A 6,671-nucleotide genomic window follows, 5' to 3' on the forward strand; every position below is an offset into this window, starting at 1 on the left:
GTGGAATGTTTTCTATAAACCTTCAGCTATTGTTAATATTTAAAAGGAACAAGCACCAGGATGCCTTCTGAGTGGAAAAGCTACAAGGAAATGGATAATCCCAATCATATATTAATCTAGTTTTGAATCTGTTGGAAGATGATTGCACCTTCTCTATAAAAGACAGTCATGTTAATCAGGTTGTGTCAGTGATCTGTGTTCCTCCAAAATCCAGTTATGTTAAGAGGGTTTGTCAATGAAACTTCCATGTATGAGTCCTTAGGATCTTCAGGAGAGGATTTTAATGCAGATTCTTAAGAAAAGCACACCCCACATCTCCTTGCTGGGCCACACTGGAAGCGCCTTTCTGCCCCTCCTGCCTATCCAAGACAGGCTGCAGCAAGCGATCATTCCTCAGCACGAATGGCACCGGCACAGCAGTGCTGACAACGGGAAGGTTGGGCCTTTTGGTTTTCTCCACAAACACTGTCTCCTCTGCTAGACACTCCAGCTTCCTTCCTTCATAAATGAGCTGGTTCATGCACCATCTCCTGTGTTAGCATGTCTGCATACATCCCAGGGGGCCTTAGGTCCTGCTGCGGTTGTTTTGCACACAGTCACAGGCGAGGTGGTGGTGACGGTCACCTAGCCTGGCTGTCAGAACAGTGCTGATGATTGTTACAGAAAGGCACGTGCAGGTCCACGGAGATTAATCCTGGTGTGCGGAAGGCTGGATTTCATCACTCCCTGCACCAACAAGCAGAAGCTCCATACAGGAGCAGGTGAAATACCATCATTGAACCCCTTTGTGGGGACATGTCACATAGAGGATCAGCTTAGTTCATCTCTGCAGTGCCACCAGAGTCCAGTTTGTGGAGGCTGCTGGGGATATCCCCTGAAAGATCCGTGCTCTGTCCCTGCAGGCTGCTACTCTGGCATGAAACCAGTTGCTGATCTCAGCATGCTGCTGCAGCCTTGTCCACCTCCGCTGCTTGCTCTAGAATTTCTCCCACTGTAACTTGGTCTCAAAACCTGTGCCAGCTTTTATGTTCAGAATCAAACCCGCAGCTAGCTAGTCACCTGCAATTTCCAGAAAGAAGAGGATGAAGAAAATGTAATTACAGATATCTGGCAATATGAATGATGCATTCATTTATACCTTTTTTTAATTTCTGAATTTTGAATGCGTTAGAATATGGATATGGAGAAGGGATCAGAGAGTACAAGTATTATTTTTATTGCTTAATATTGGAAGTGATCCAGAAACCTCTGATTTCTGATGTTGGAGCTAACTGGATTTGGGGTGGAATACACAGAAGTGCCATGTAGGTGACCCTTACTTAAAAGTCTCTTTCCTGACCCAGCTTTTTCTGTTTGCTGTGAGAGCTGGTTGCTGTGGCTTGTTTTCCCACAGTACCTTCGTTTCTCAGAAGATACACCAACTTAAATTGGCTGGTGGTTCCCTGCACTTTTGCATTCCCCCAAAATATTTCGTACTGATGGAGAAGTCAGTTGTTCTGCTGTGGTCACTTCACCCCCTCCCTCTTAGGGTCTCCCCAAGAAGAGGTATGGCTCTAGCAGTAGACACCATGGGTCTGAGTAGACACCCCCGTGGAAGTCTGGGATTTGGGAGTTCATCCGGCTGCTCTGTGAGGGGAAGGAGTGCAATTCAATTTCTAATGACTAACGTTTCACGTAAGCTTGTGTGCTGTTTCTTTTCTGTAAGAACCTTGTAAACGGCTAACAGATTGTTTTCCCTTCTCTCTCTCTTTCTCTGTTTAGCAGGAAGGAACGTCCTAACTCTCTGAATGTCTTCCCCCTCGCGGATGGCATGGTACGTGGGCAGATAGGGGCCAAGATCATCCCAACACTGGACCACTGGCACCTGAGTGACCTCGGCCAGCTGCAGTCCAACTCCAGCTACAAGGTTTTATAGACCATCACGGAGCAAGGGTTTCCCACTCTCCCACTGTCAATAACATCCCATGTTTTCATTAAGATGGAGACCAATCTGTGTCCGTAACCCTTTGCAGCCTCTCCCCGCTGTGTGTCTGCTCCCTCGGTAGCTGTGCTGTAGGGGGGAGGATACTCTTTTGCGGTATGGTGTGGGAAGGATTTGACATAGCTCCTCATGCTTTCTGTCTCAGTGATAATCTCCTTTACTTGGCTGGCCCCAAGTTGAAAGGAACGTGTGGGGAGGCAGTTAGGGATTTAGGGAAGATAAATGCTTCACTTTTTAATAGTTTTTTGGGAGAGGAAGTGGTGGAACCCGTCCCCTCTCTCCTCCTTTATAAGAGCAGTGCTTTTGCACCTCAGCTGGGACCGGGTATTGGGCTGCACTTGCTCTCCAGTGTTTGTCCTTTTTGACTAATCGCTGTTATGGCCTTCCTTTCTTCAGTAAAAAGGGCTCCTGATCACCTCTGGATGCCCAAGTCTTGCACGGTGCTTAAAGGTCTTCAGTTCCTCATCTATCTAGCCATTGCTCTAGACTTGCATTGTCTACCTTCGATGCACTGTCTTCTGCACTGAGATTGCCAAAAACCTCACAGCATTGCAACCATGCTGCAGCAGCTGCATGGTGCTGCCTGTTGCTTGTGGTGCTCTGCTCTGCCGTTCGGAGACCGGTCTGAGCCCAGAGACCCCCATGTTGTACTCTTAGCTGACAGCTCACTGCAGTTGTTTACAGTTTAGACTACATGGTGACCCCCATTTCCCATGAGCTGTACCTGTAGACTTCTCAAAGTCTTTGTGCTCAGGATTTCACCAAATTCCCCTCTCTTTGAATTATGTTCCGCAAATGCCTGGTGGGAGGCCTGAGAGCCAGTGGTGCATCTACCCAGCACGGCTTATGGTATGTCCACCAGTATCTCATAGAGCTTCTGGTCTGCTTTAAAATTGTCTAATAAAATTTACTTTCTCTCTGCCTGGAACTTGTAAAACATCAGGTGTTTTATATGTCACATCTAAGGACTGGTCTCCTTTCGAGAAGCTGTAAATCATTAATCCTGTAAAATACATTGGGGCAGTAAAGGCAAAGAGGAGGAAAAAAAGACAAAGAAAGAAAAAACTCAGCTTATTGTTGCACCCATTCTGCATGTCTCCAGATTACATTAATGGTACTTTTGCCTTGAGGGACTTCGCAGGAATGGCCTCATTGATGCATAGCACAAGAAATTTTGACAATATTCAAAATTTATAAAGAATACAAAGCAGCAACTTCCCTTTTTAACACTTCCTTTGTAAAGTAGCGAGGCCTAGCACAGCACAAACCTTAGCACTTCGTCAGCCCTCTACCATCATGGAAGCTGGAAATCCAAAAGCAAGATCTTTGGATGAGGTGGGGACTGTTCTTGGAACCCAACCCTTGCTGTAGTGTTAGAGGTACAGAAGTTTGGGAAGCGTAGCAACTTGCAGAATGCCAGTCAGGTCCTACAGTCATTTCTGGAGAGCTTTGCCTGGAATTAGGGAGTAGCAAAGCCACAGTGCAATAAGTAATTAAGGATGGTGGAAATGAAGATAGAATATGAATGTGTTTCTCTAGACTAGTGTTGTGCCAAGACAACACTGCTGCAAGGACACGGACAGTAACCAAAATGCACAGAGACCAGCCCATTTCTGGTTCTGGAGCCATTTTATTCCTTGAGATCTGCAGGCAGTGCTGCACGCTGTGGTGTGAACATGCCCTTGAGCTCTCTAGCGAGCAGGCTTTTACGGCAGTGGTTAGCTTTTAGAGAAGAGCTGGGAGGACGTTGGGGTTAGATCCATCTTCCACAGACTTGCTAAGGCATAATTCTTCAAGCGGTACCATGGCAGAACTTCTGAAAGAAGTTGAGGGGATCTTGGTGGTGACCCAGCTTCTGTATTGTAAGAGAATGCGTCAGGAACCCAGATAAATTGAAATCTTTGATGTCCAAGTTCAGGTTAGGGAAGGTTACTCACTGGATCTCCTAGTGATTTGTTGGTGGTGGTGTCAGGCAAAAAAATCAGTTAATAGTGACAAGAAAGCTTTGTGCAGAAGCAGTAGTGTGCTCCTGCAGGTGTGTCTGACAGGTACTCCAGGAGTTGGTGCTGGTGCTCCCTGAGGAAGTTCAGCAGTGGTATGCTGGGTTTGAAAGGAGGCTAGCTGGTAGGGTGGAGTCAGCTTGGGCTGGGGAAGACTTGGATGGGGAAGTGTGTTACAGAGGATTTCCTAAGAGTATGGAGCAAACCTATGAATAATTAAAGGATGTGATTGACTAACTTGCTAGATTTGCCATTTGGAATGGAGACCTTCCTCCTGCAAGCTTCTTGCATGCTCTCTGGCTGGAATGCTATTTCTTAAATATTCTGACTGAATTCACGACTGAAATCTCGGCAGTACTGCTCATGCACTTCTCGCCTCTTCTTCAGCAGTTCTGATATTTCACTGACATCAACTGCACGCACGACTCACCTTCCCAGTATGTACATCCTGACTCTTCTGACTGGTTTTCCTTCTTCATGAGGCCATACTGTAGTTATATTTTAAGTGTCTTTGTATACTTATTATTAGTATTTTCTGTTCTAGTTGCTGCCATATTATTTTATTTTTACATTCATTTGTACATTTATTTTTTACAGTGTTTTGGAGATGAAAGTCCTTAACATTTTTGTTTTTATGTACTATGCTTTCAGTGTTGTAACCATACAGTTGTGGCTTCTCATGGTGACATATGACTGCTATGAATGTTGGGCCTTTGCAATGCATTTTGGAGGTCTCTACTACACATTTGATGTTTAGGAGGTTGACAGGTATGGCTGTAGGTAAGTGGTGGTTGTGGAGAGTATTCTTTGGGTGAGCTATGGGTTATGGAGAATGCCTCCTACGCTGTAGAGGAGAGCCGTACACTTACTGGAATACTTAGCATTAATGAAGCACTCAGGACAATAGAAGGAAGATACCAGCAAAGATTAATAGAGCTTCTGGACTGCAAGGAGGAGCACCTTAATAGTAGTTACATTTGGGAGGAATTTCTCCAACGCAGGCTTGGTAGGTTGATAAAGTACATTTTCTAGGTAAATGTAAAAACTCTAATGTATAGCAAAAAAACAGGTGAAAGGCCAGGGTAATTACTCACTGGTGTGTTCTGAGTGAGGAGCAGATTATGTCAATAAACAAGAAGTTACAGGGCATCTCTGATGTAAATGTCGCCCTGTAGACACTGGTGTTACAGGCTTTCGGAATGACATCTAATTCCTAAGAACAAGGAAGGACACGTGGACCCAGGTGCATGTCTCTTTTACAGTGCTGAGATGCTCACGGACTTTGGTTATGCCTTATAGTCTTACAGTGGGTGCAAGAACATCTCAGAATCCTTTCATCCAACAGAAATTTTCTTTGGGGAAGGAAGTTTTATGTTTGTACTTTACTCTTTGTCCCTTTGTACACGAGAAAGCACAATAGGCAAACTGCAGTTGAAGTGGCTTACTGGATCATATTTGTTCTCAAAAACCTGGTTTGATTTTTTTTCTTTATGTATTAGGACAGTAGCTCCTGAAACAGCAATGTGAAGCAGAGGTGGGAAGTATGGTTTTCACATGTAGCAGCCTAGGTCAAAAGTCCCCATCTCAGTCTTGGTGCTAAAATCAGCAAATGTGCAGGGAGCTGATTTGAGTGTCCGTGTGGGAATGTGGGTGCTGTTCGGACTGACAGTGCAGAAACTATATACAAAATGTGGATCATATTTAATGGTAATTCTGTTTTTAAAACCCTTAAATTTCCAATATAAATGCACAGATGCAATGTAAAACCTTTGACTTTCACAGTTCAGTGTACAGCAGGGTATTTTAAGATAACAATATCGAGGCCAGTCTAATTAAAGGAAGATCTTAATAAGATTCCAGATTTAAAAAAAACCAACACGGCTGCAAAGGGTTAAGTCACCATTTTTTCAGTCTTCTCTCTCATGCCATTTTGAATTTTTTTGTCATGTTGTAAAGTTATTATTAGAACAAGAGAACGAGACTTCCAAATCAGTGAAGTGAAACAGCATCACAGCTCCAAGCTTGGGAGGCTCAGAGCAACCTCTGAGCAGGATGGCGTTCTTTCCAGTCCTTGCACAGGAGGGGAGAGACAAGTAGTAAAGATTAAAGCTGGGTCTGGATGTGCAGATGTTGAATGTCACTGCACCCAATTGCAACTCATTATCGCATGGAACTCTCAACATTAATTTTGTCATCCCCCTGCAGGAAGTAATTAGAGTGGGCAGCCGGGAAGGATGGGGAGATCTCATTTGGGTCTGGGAGTGATCGCAGCGTTGGTCAAGGCATTAATTGGCTGACTGTGAAGCAGTGCTGCTTTAATTGACAAACAAGGGTCACAGGGTTAAATCCTGACTGAGCCTTGAAAGCCTCCCGTGGTTTTCAAGAAGTGGTATTACAAGAAATGGGGCTGTAATGTCTGTAAAACTGAGAGCCATTTGTGCACATTTCACACTGGGAATCCATCTCCTGGGTTAATTTGTCAGCTTCTGATTTTTGAATTCTTGGGTTTTGTCATCCTGTCATTTGGAAGCTTGGAGACCACACCTGTTCCTGCTGTACTGCCAAGCTAGACCCATACCTGGCCAGCTTCTGCATAAGGTGGTATGGGGACATAGGTCTCCTGCGCCAGCCAAGTCAGACCATCCCGGCTTGGTATCCGCTTTGCTTCTGCAGTTTGCTGTCAAAACCGC

The sequence above is a fragment of the Pterocles gutturalis genome, unplaced genomic scaffold, assembly GCF_000699245.1.
Source record: "Pterocles gutturalis isolate BGI_N339 unplaced genomic scaffold, ASM69924v1 scaffold43794, whole genome shotgun sequence".
In the NCBI taxonomy this organism is placed as follows: domain Eukaryota; kingdom Metazoa; phylum Chordata; class Aves; order Pterocliformes; family Pteroclidae; genus Pterocles; species Pterocles gutturalis.